The following is an 11,727-nucleotide window of genomic DNA, read 5'->3' as shown; positions in this document are numbered from 1 at the left end:
GCTAACATTCGGCTATGCTAGAAATTTTTTCTACCTTACTTTCCAGAATAATTTATAGAAAAGCATATGAAAAAGGAAATGTATTTAAAAAGTAGAAAAAAAATCATGGAAAAAAATCCACCCAGCCAGCCAGCACAAATAATGAAAAACAGAAAATAAAAGCAGGTAGCAGCAGTTACTCCTGTTTGATGATTACGGCTAGAGAAAAGGACATTTAAAATTCTGTTTACTTTTTACCAAACTTTGGATGAACCTTGTCAATGCTATCACACTCTCATGTGTGAATGTACTGCACAAGAGAGCCAATCTAAGCCTGAATTTGCCCCAGAGAGACTAAAATGGAAGCATTAGATGATAGATGTGCTTGTCTTCACAATGCATAATTTTGTAAAAATTCAAGGTCTCCTAGTAGTGTTACTTAACAGCTCCATGAAATCTTACTTCAGCCTTTTTCCCATAGGCCTTGCTTTATTTTGCTTCCCTATTTCCATCCCAGGTAAGCCAAGTATGTAGAATTTGATGCATGGTGGAGGAGTGTCCACAGAGAAGCTTATTTGGAGTAAGCAGAATTGATTTACAAGAAGTGAAAACTGTATTATGCAAATGTTCTATTAAAACTATCCTAAAATTGAATTTGAATTACAGCTTTCTACATGGAATTTGGCACTGAAAATGAGAATAGATCTGAAATACACTGGGACTGAAAGCTCTATGTGACTCACAGTTTTTAGCCAGGAGAAATGTAATGGACTGAGAGAAAGAGAGAGAGAGAGACAGAGAGAGAGAGAGAGAAAGAGAGAGATGAACACATTAAAAGAGTACTATGAACAAGTATGAGTGACCTGAAGACTGTTAATAGCCGCTATAACATTTTAAACCATATTATAGTCGCTCCATATTTAAAGCACTATTACCTTATTACATATTTAAATCACAATTACCTTGTTGCACTGCTCCAATGCCTTTTTCCCCTTTGAGAGAATATTTAAGGAATTCTCTTACTTTAGGTGTAGTAACGTGAAATTACAGTTTTTCTACAATGTTGATCAAGCTCATTCAACTGGTCACCTAAAAGAGACAAATAACTTATTTGCCTGAACATAATTACTTGTCTTAGTTTGTGAAGAATCTTATCATCCAAATGGCAAGTCTCTTTATTTTTATAATGTAAAGAGAATTGGTTGGTATGAAAATTTATAATGCTCTTTTAATTTCACTATTCTAGAAATCACTGAAATTATGCCAATTCTGTAGATTGGATGAAGAATTTCTTTTCTGTAAGATGTAAATGTCATGCTTTGTCTAAAAAAGAAGCAGAGTCTTCTGATGTGTAACCCCCCTTCTGCTTATCTATGAATCTGCCTTTGAGAATGACTCAGTCCATGAAGGCCAGCTGATATCCTGAGATAGGAGGGGACACTTGCAATCACTTCTAGTTCTCTGTATCTGGAAGAGATTCTGACCTTCCACTGTTTAGAGAGTTTATAATCATGTGATATGTTGGGGGTGTGTGTACACGTATGGAGACCTCCACGTGGAAGAATGGTGCTGGAATACCTGACATTCTACCACTCTTCCAATCTCAAACTAGCAAAAATGCTATGTCTTTCTTATTATCTCCTATGTTTTCTCTTCAACAAAATCAGAGAACAAGAAGGTGGAACACATTTGTCCTGGAAGAGAGTGGGCAGGAGAGGAAGGGGAAGGGGTGGGGGACAGGGGGAGAGGTGACCCAAACAATGTATACACATATGAATTAATGTATAAACAATATAAAAAACAAATAAACAAAAAACAATATAACCAAAACAGACAATGGCATGCCAAGGAATACATTCAAAGTCTAGATGAGATAACAACCACTCAATTTCTGTGTTAAAGGAATCTTCTTGACCAGGGAAGTTCTTAGTTCATATGATGGTATCAGATCTCTGTGGACTTATACATTTTATAGCCCATGGCATTTATTTTCTACTGCTACAAATGGCAATTGCATAATAATGGTTAGCTTGCAAATGTGAGGTTTCATGAGGCCCTGTCCCAGAAACTATGTGTACAAAGATGAGGTGCATACCCTCCAGAAACTCAGGGTGTGATGAGGAAGACATATGTACACAAGTTACTATGTTCTATGGATTTAGAACAGAGATAAGTTAAATTATGCTTTGTCTTTTACATTTCTACATTTATTATTTTTCATCATCCATGGTCTCAAATTTGTATTAGTCACTCCTATTCTAGTGGCTGCTCTAAGAATATTGATGGGTGTCTGTAGGCCGAGAATTTCTGCGGTCCTAAGACGGAGCCGTCCTTTGATTAATGAGGTGAGGCTTATTCACCTCAGTATTGGAAGGACAACATTGTGCTTGGTATTGAGAAACTCCTTTCAAAATGTCTGGGCACCTTCACTGTCACAGCTCAATATTTATTCTCTTGAGCCTTCCCTTTCATTTCTGGGTCCCTGCCTGAGAGAATTGCCTCATTTTGAGGATGCCAGAGCAGAGTCTGAGCCCATCATTCAGGTGTGATCCAGCTCTGTCACAGCGTAGAAAAATTCATTTTTCAAGTGCATGATTGGCATATAATATCATTACCACAATGCTCAAATAGTTATCATATTAGTATTCCCTCCTTCCAGCTGCTATTTCTAAATGTAATAATTTCCTGATTTCTTCTATCGCCTGTGAATCTCCTTTAATTATTATTCCTAGTTTTCTGACACTAGCTGCATTAATCTTGATAAAAACTGATCTTCCAAATGAAGTAAACTGTCAAATAGTTTTTTCCCTATAAACGTGTCTTTACAGAGGCACAGATGTACACAGTAGAGATAGAGCAAATATGTTTTAGTTCTGTTCTTAGTCATCTTGGGACAGTAGAGAAGGAAAGTTAATCTTATAAGGGGAGTTAGGAGTTGTAATGTTTTATGTTCCAGGAAGGTTTGACATATATTAATGTCACAGAAGAGTAGGGAGTGGTTCCAATGTCCTACTCAGTCCTCAAGGAGGATTGCCACTCTATCATTTGGTTTCAGTTTCCAATGGCAGCTGCACTGATTGATCTGACTCCCTTGCTTTTGGCTTCCTGTTCTAGCAGTCATCAAATCTCTTCTCTTATACACCCTGTTGGTTGTAGAACTGGCCTTTTTTGAGATTAGCCAACATTTCAGTCTTATTTACCCAGTAATGCTGAGAAATAAGTATTTAGAAATCTAATTGCAAAAGTAAGTGTGACCAAGCAATTCTTTCAAAATTTATAGTTCCAAACTGCTCAAAACAGAGGACTGTTTTCTAATTCAAACTAAATATTATCTTTATGTACCTCAGCTAATGCACACCCATAACCAGAATAATCTTTAGACAAAAACAATAATGGCTCAGTTTGTTACAAGGAATGGTTTTGTAAGGGTGTGAGTGACAGGATTGACCTGAACACCTTTTAAGATGTAAGCACACATGTCCTTTGAGCATGTCTTTCCCAACTTGAAGAAAGAAATCCCATCCTTATACCTGAGAAAATTCAACCTCCTTACCCTTCTCATTTTGAAGCTGAAGTAATTATTTTGTACAACTTAGTGTTCACTCACAGAATGTCAGGGTATATTATCGCCATTGTGTATATGATAGTCAACCAAACCATGAAGAAATTTAAACTTGTCTCATTTACTTATTTTCACAATTTTCACAGGATTAAGTACATGGTCTATGATGGTTTATGGGGTCTACTTACTATTATGGTCAAGTGAATAAATTTAAAGCCAAATTCTTCTCAAACCAAGTAGCTCCTATACCAAACTTGAACACTTCCCATTTCTGTATTTTTCTTCGTCTTGGTTCCTTTGTTCATTAGTGACTATTTTCTTTAGTTTCTTCTCATCATTTTATCAAAGTTTATAGATTGTTGAATATACCTGCATGACTGTCTCCATGTCATAGCAGTTTTATGTATTCACTGAAATCTAAAAATGGAGCCATGGAATGATTTCCTGTGGTTCAAATCCTATTATTTTCCTCATTATAAGGTATTGAGCTCAGAAGTTTACATTTTTTAATGGTTTCAAACTACAATAATTTTTTAAAGTGATTTTTATTTTATTTATTTGGCAGCACTGGGGTTTGAACTTAAAGCTTCATGCTTGCTAAGCAGGTGCTGTACCACTTGAGCCACACCACCAGCCCTTTTTTGCATTGATTTTTTTGAGATAGGGTGTTGCTTTATTTGTGATTCCCGCAAGCTGGGGTGATAGGCATGGGCTAGTATGCCTAGCTATTGGATGAGATGGGTGTTTGCAATGCCTCCTCCACCAGCTGGCTTCAAACTGTGATCCTCCTAAACTCTGCCTCCTTAGTAGCTAAGGTTTGAGCCACTGTGCCCAGCTTATTTTTAATTTTTAATTTTTTTATTAACATAAACTAATTGTACAAAGAGGTTTCATGCATATAATGCACTTTGATTCAATTCACCCCATTTCTCTTTCTTAACCACCCTCCCTTCCTTTTCAACTTTTTAACAGTGTTGGTGGGTTTCATTGTGAGAAAATACATATGTATGTATGTATGTATATCTAGTTTGTCTATAATATTCACCCCTTCATCTAATAATCTTTTTCTTCTCTTTTATCAAGTCTACACTCACTATAAGAATACTATAAAATTAAACTAAATTAAAATAGAATTGGTAGTAGGAAGAGTACAATGAATAGCATAAACTTTTTGACTTAGAAAGATAGGACTATTATTTATTATGTCTTTTTAAACTGAGTTTGTTTCCACATTTTTTGGTGGTACTGGGATTTGAAGACAATGTCTCATGCTTTATAGATCCGCACTCTGCCACTTGAGCCATGCAGTGAGGTGTTTTTGGCTTTACTTAGTTTTCAGATTGGATCTTGCATTTTTTTGCCCTGGCTAGGGCTGTGATTCTTTGACTTAAGCCCCCCATGTATTTGCCATTACAAGTATGAACCACCATGCCCAGTTTATTTGTTGAGATGAGATCTTGCTAACATTTTACCTAGACTAGCTTTGAACCACAATCCTCCCAGTCTGCACCTCCAGAGTAGTTGGAATTATAGGCATGAATCACTGAGCTTGGCTATGTTTTCATTTTTGAAAGCTGTTTATGAAATATCATAGTGTAGCTATGGAAGGAAAAAATATTTGGTATTTTCTTCATGTTATCACTTTCCAAAACAAATACATAATTCAGATTAATTTTACCTAAGTCAGTCTCTCTCTCTCTTTTGAGTCTAATTGCTTAAATTCTATCAAGCTACCTCAACTCCAAGTTTTCTCCTCATCCTTAACAAAAATGATAACACCCGTTTTTCACAGATAATCTGAAGAATAACTTGAGCAAAGCAAGTGAAAAGTTTTCTGTGAGCTGTGCATTAATATCAAACATGTTTCTGTAATTTTTATTAAAGGAGTGTTAGAATATTGTATGACATACAGGGATGATGTTTATTGAGCAGCTGCCCTGTATCGCTACATAAACTGATTTATCATGTATTTACTGAGGGATTTATGGCTCTAGAGGATTTTCTCTGTGAGTGCTGGTTTTGAATGTTCTTTTTTTCCTATCATTTCTGTTTAGTTGAATTCTCCTTAGATAGATAATGTCCTTGGCTATGTGGCTAAGACACAAATTCTACAGGAACTCTCTACAGTGCAGATTCAGTGCTCAGAGAAATTCAACTTAAAAGTAGAAAAAGTAGAAAATACCTCTTAACTAGAGAGTTTATGTGCTTTGTTTCCACTTCAGAAATGGCCTTAGGTTTGTTGCCTTTCCTTCTGCAGGTTTTTCCATTTTTAAAGTCTATTTTCTCAGCCTAATTAGAGTAAAACCAACTCTAATTAATCATTTTTGCTTCTGATATATTGGTCTCTATAACATTTTAATTTTAATTGGTGACAAATAAATGATAGCAATAATCACTAGTTTGAGTTTTAAATGTTATTAAATGATATAGTTAATTTATTTGATAGAAATTATATTCATTATCACTATAAAATGAATGATATACAGTGAGACTTATTTTAAGAATAACCATCCACTATAAAAAGGCATTTTGGGGCAGTACTCTTCAAATATGAATGGAAAATATTGAAGAAGACTAAAAATATATTTTCTTAGAATAATATCATCCTTATTTCCTTCTTTCTGTTTCATGTCTTATGGTCTTTTAGATAGTCTTTATTGTACTTAAATAATGTGATTTCCTTCCAATTATCAACAGTATGCATAAGGAACTATGCTTGAAATTGTAGGCAAGGATTTGAAATAAGGAAATCCAGAGTTCCTTAATTTCAACAGGGTTCAGGTTTATCGACCCTATAGTGAAGTAACAAACTATGTGCACCACATCCAGCAACCTCATTTAAAAGTTGTCAGTTACATGCCATGAGAATCCCATCTGCTCTTGCTTCTTTTTGCATAAAGCATGATAAAAAGCTTTCTAAGTTTCATGACAGACAGATTGAAAATATATTCAAAAGCAAGAAGTCTTTAAAATTGATATTAATACCCATATGGAGGTGTTTTTAGTGAGTAGAATTAGAGTAAGATATTTTATTTTACATTGTTACCTGTTACTTTTGGAATAGCTGCCCTCTACTTTTTACATTTAAATTATGAGGCAACAAGGACTGATTAGTCATTGAGTTGGTTATGCTGGGCTAGAGGATTTATAGCAGAACTTTTCCCTGAAATAAACTTGGGCAATAAACGCCTTTGAGGAAGTAACAGTAAAATATTTTGACAGTTTTTCTTTGAGGAATGATCTGCTTATCAAACAGTGAGCTAATTAATGACTGAAGTAAAAAATTGTGCCTCACTAGACCACCACTCATAGTAGCATGTAACAATTTTATTTAAAGCACACTGACACATAAAGTTACTTTTTCTTTGTAGAGTTTTGACTTAAAAGCAAATCCTCACCATAAAATAAGAAACATACTTTTAGATACATATGTCAAAACCTCAACATTTTTATTTGGTTGCATTTTTGTAATAATATTAACCTACATTTTTTGTGTGTGCTTATCACTATATTTATTCATTGACATTTTTTCTGAGTTTCATGTAAAATATAACATGGGGTCATAGATAAGTAGAATGTAGACTCTATCTGACATGTCTATAAGGAGCCCTGGAGAGGCAGAAAATCTCCATAACCATCCATACCATCTATGTGTTGCTCAGGGTAATGGCTAAAAGAAAGTAGATGCAAGGCATGCAGACAGCTCTCTTGAAGAGTTTTGTTCTAATAAGCCACTAGAGAATAATAATAACAATAATAAAGTAACAAACAGAAAAAAGATATGCTACTTTATGCAAGATGGAAGAGAAAGAAATCCAATGTAAAGTTGAATGTTCAACAAATGGTGCTGAAAAAATTGGATATCCATATGCAAAACAAAAGAAGAAACAGAGAGACAGACAGAAAGAAAGATAGAAACATAATATATACCATAGTAAAAAATCAGTACAAAATAGATCATAGACCTACATGTTGAGTTTTAAAACCATAAATATTATAGAAGAAGCATAAGGGAAAATCTTAGAATAGATGGCTAAAGTCATGATTTATTAGATAGTACACAAAAAGCATGAAAAAAAAAGATAACAGAATTTTGTTAAAGTTAACAAATTCAAAGGTAAAATGAAAAGAGAAGCCATGAATCTTTGTATAACTAGTATCTGATAATGTAAGATGTAAACATAACTCAGCTCACAGCTATGTAGAATGTATACATAATTCTCAAATTCAATAATGTAATCAAAACAAAATAAAGAAGGCATAACCAAAATGGACAATGATTTTGACTAGACCTTTTGATATGAAAAACATAAATGCCTACTAAACATAAAAAGATGCTCGGCCCCCTTCATCACTGGGGAAATGCAAGCTAAAACCCAATGAGAAACCACACATCACACCAATGCGGAGGATTAAGGAGGATTAAGTCAACACATCTGATGACAGAAAGTACTGATCAATGTCCAGAACCAGTGGATTTCATGCCTTGTGAGTACAAAATGGCATGGCCCCTATGGTTTACCATAAATCCAGCCATCTCACTCCCAGGTACTTATCTCAGAGAAAGGAAAAGCTATGATCTAGTAATTGGTCACTGATGGTTTCTAACATAGTAAGTCAAGAGACAAACAAATATAATTGCCTCATGAAAGAAGAACACACCTATGTTATTGTTTGGCTATAATGTGTCATTCTCCTCTCAAAAGACTTATGTTCTGAGAGCTTAGTTTCCAACTGGTGCCTCTATGTGGGGAGGTTTCTGCACACTTTAGGAGATGGGACAGAACTGGAAGAAGCAGGTCACTGGAGGTGGGCCCTTGGGGGTAGTGTGTTACTGACCACTTCCTGTCTCTTTCTGCTTCCCCTCTCCTGAGGTAAACAGCCTCTTCTTCCACCTGGTCCTGCCGCCATGATGCACGGGGCCTAGAACTGTGAACTGAGCCCTCCAAAGCCATGAGTAAAATAAATCTTTCTTCACTTAAATTGTTTCTGTCAAGCATTTTTGCCACAGCTACAGAAAAGTAACTATATCCTGTGAAGTTATCCTGCCAAAAAGAAAAAAAAAATGTAGTCTTTATATCCAACTATCAATTTATGAGAAAGACAGAGGATAAAGGAACATGTCAAATTACTCCTTACATAAAAAAACCAACAAAATTCAGACATTGAGAAACTCTGTAGTTATTCAAAAACAAAGAGTGAAGTCAAAAAATGGATGAAAGGGAAGTAGTGGATCAAAAGAGAATTAAAGGACACATTAACCAATTTTGTTGTGTGAGCCTTATTGGATCCAGATTCAGACAAATTGTTGTAAAAATGACATATAAGAGATAATGGGAGTCAGGCACTGGTGGCTCATGACTGTAATTTCAGCTTTAGAGGCTGAGATTGGGAGGATCATAGTTGAAGGCCAGCCTGGGAAAAAAGTGAGACACCATCCCAACAGAAAAAGCTGGGTATGGCAGTGCTTGCCTGTCATCTCAGAGATGTTGAGAAGCCTGAAATAGGAAGATCACAGTCCAGGTAGGATTGGGTAAAAAATGAGAGCCTATCTCCAAAATAACCTGAGCAAAAAGGGCTGGAAGCATGGTTTAAGAAATAGAGCACTTACCTAGCAAGTGGGAAGTCCAGAGTTCAAACCCTAATGCAGTCAAAAAAAAAAAAAGAAAAAAAGAAAAGAAAAAAGACAATGGGAAATTTGGCCATTAAGCAAACATATGACAAAACATTTTAGAAGTGGTAATCTCATCATAGTTTTTATGTTGTTCTAATCATTCAGAGATTCTTGAAAATAAAGTCATATGATGGTTTGGATTTCAGAACAGTTGTTTCAAAACAATCTTGGAATGGGGAATGGGTTCCCCATTTCTAATAAACAAAATTGGCTTTGAACTGAGAAGTGTTGAAGGTGAATGATGAAGTTGGCATGAGTTCCTTTATATTATTCTGTCTTCTTTTGTATTTTTAAATTTTTCCATAACAAAATAAAAAGGAAAGAAACAAAGAAAAGGAGAGATGTAGGAAGAGAAAAGAGGAGGGAAGACTCTTGCTCATGAAGCCATAAGAGTAGAGTACTTGATAGATCAAAACACAGACATCAGGCAAGAAGGGATGGCCAGGTCCAAGCTTCTTTCTTGACCACTTCTCAACCAGGCAGGGGCCTGGTGCCTTGAAACCAAGGCCAAGGACATTGAGCACTATGGAGGTTGGGATATCTGCTGCAGGAAACAAGCTCTGGACATATAGGATGGGTGTAAGAGGAAGAATAAATTTATAAGTGCCAGGACTCTACATTAAATCTATTTATAAAATAACTGGATCTGCTGGGGCAGATATTAGCAATCTATACTTTGATACATCTATTCTGTTCCATATGACTACCAGTGGCATGTACTCCTTATACCCATCCTGCTTTCAAATGTTGACAAACATCCAATTTTCTTTTTTTATGGAGGAGGAAGCACTTGAGTTTGAATTCAGAGCCTCATGCTTGCTAGGCAGCTGGGTACCACTTGAGCCACTCTGCCAGTACTTTTTTGTGATGGTTTTCTTCAAGACAGGGCCTCTTGAACTGTTTGCTTTGGCTGGCCTCAAACCATGAACCTCCTAATCTTTGCCTTCTAAATAGCTAGGATTATAGGAGCCACCAGTGCCAGGCCCAGTTTTCTTCTTTAAAAATAAAATTTTGGAGGGGATTCCAAGATGGTGGCTACAGGGAGGAAGCAGAAAGTGAGCCTCCTATAGTGAAATCTTGGAGAGATGCTGGAGAAACACTTTGCAGGCATAATCACAGAGAAGAGGCATAACTTTGACCCCTCCACACCTCCAGCCGGCGCAGAGAATCTCAACTTCACATTAAATGGAGAAACCAGGAGGGCCCTCAGCCGCCAGTCTCTGGCACCCAGAAGGCTTGGGAAGACGCAGACCAGGTGAGCTTCGTGGTACCGCGGTACTCCCACAGACAAGCCTGGGCCAGATCAGCATAGTCCCCTGGACAGACCACCCTCCACCCGGGGAAAAAAAGAGAAACTGAGTAATAAGCAATAAGAGCAATAAAGACACACGGGAAAAAGGGTGGGGCACCCTGAGCGCTGAAGATTGGGGGAAGGGAATCCTTCCCGGGACTGTAAATAAACAAGCCGGGTGGGCCAGAGAGGCTCTGGCAGGAGCGGGGCGCGTGCCCAGCAACCAGGAGAGGGGAAGCTTGTGAGAGGAGGGAAGACCCACTTCCCACGTGAGCTGTAAATAAACACGCAGGCCTGACAATGCGGGTGCAGTGTCACCTTTCCCAGAGTGCTTGGAAAGGGGAAAGCTTGTAGCAGAGGCTCCTGCACAGGAGAACTCTGAGCAAACAAAGCCTGCAGGGCCAGGTGAGTGCTAAGCTCACCCCAGAGATCTGCATAAATAACGCCGCCAGCCACAGCAGGCTGACAGCAGCGGCAGGCAAGCCACAGCTGCAGATACCATTCTTAGAACTGTCTCTAGACTCTTTTTTTTTCTTTGTCTCCTCACCTTTGATGAGAGAACAACCGAATTACACCTGCAAGCTGAAAAACTTACTGAAATTGTATTGCATTTGAACTTGGGACACTTGGTGGGGTTTTTGTGTGTGTGTGTGTGTGTAGTTTTGTTCCACTTTATGCGTCCCCTTTGATGAGACAACTACAGAACAACATCTGAGGCACCATCTCCAGGATTAGAGACTGAGACGGATACCCAAATTATTAAAACGGACACTTCATTGCACTTGAACTTGGAGGTTTTTTGGTTTTTTGGTTTTTTGGTTTTTTTAAATTTTCTATTTTTTTATTTTATTTTAATACATTTTTATATATAGATTTTTCTTTCATTTACTTATTTTTTATTTTTATTCTTATCTTTTTTTTTATTTTTGATTTTCAATCCTCCCTCTGTCTCTCTAATGTCAGTTCAGCTTACTGTCGATTAGTACGCTAAAGCTCCCTGTTTATACCTTTGAAACCTTCTTGTCAAATACCTTGTTCTGTTTTCTCCTTCCAGTCTGTGTATTTGTTTTTCCCATTTCTTTAACTTCTTGCTTTCCATCTCTGCTCACCCTTCCATTCTAAATATTACCATTGTTATTATTACAAGCTAGAAAATACTTAATTGCACACAGCACAGGGACAGTAACAACACCAAAGACAATGATGGGAAGACAGAAAAAA

The sequence above is a fragment of the Castor canadensis genome, chromosome 1 (assembly GCF_047511655.1).
Source record: "Castor canadensis chromosome 1, mCasCan1.hap1v2, whole genome shotgun sequence".
Lineage (NCBI taxonomy): Eukaryota > Metazoa > Chordata > Mammalia > Rodentia > Castoridae > Castor > Castor canadensis.
This window is presented reverse-complemented; position numbering follows the sequence as displayed.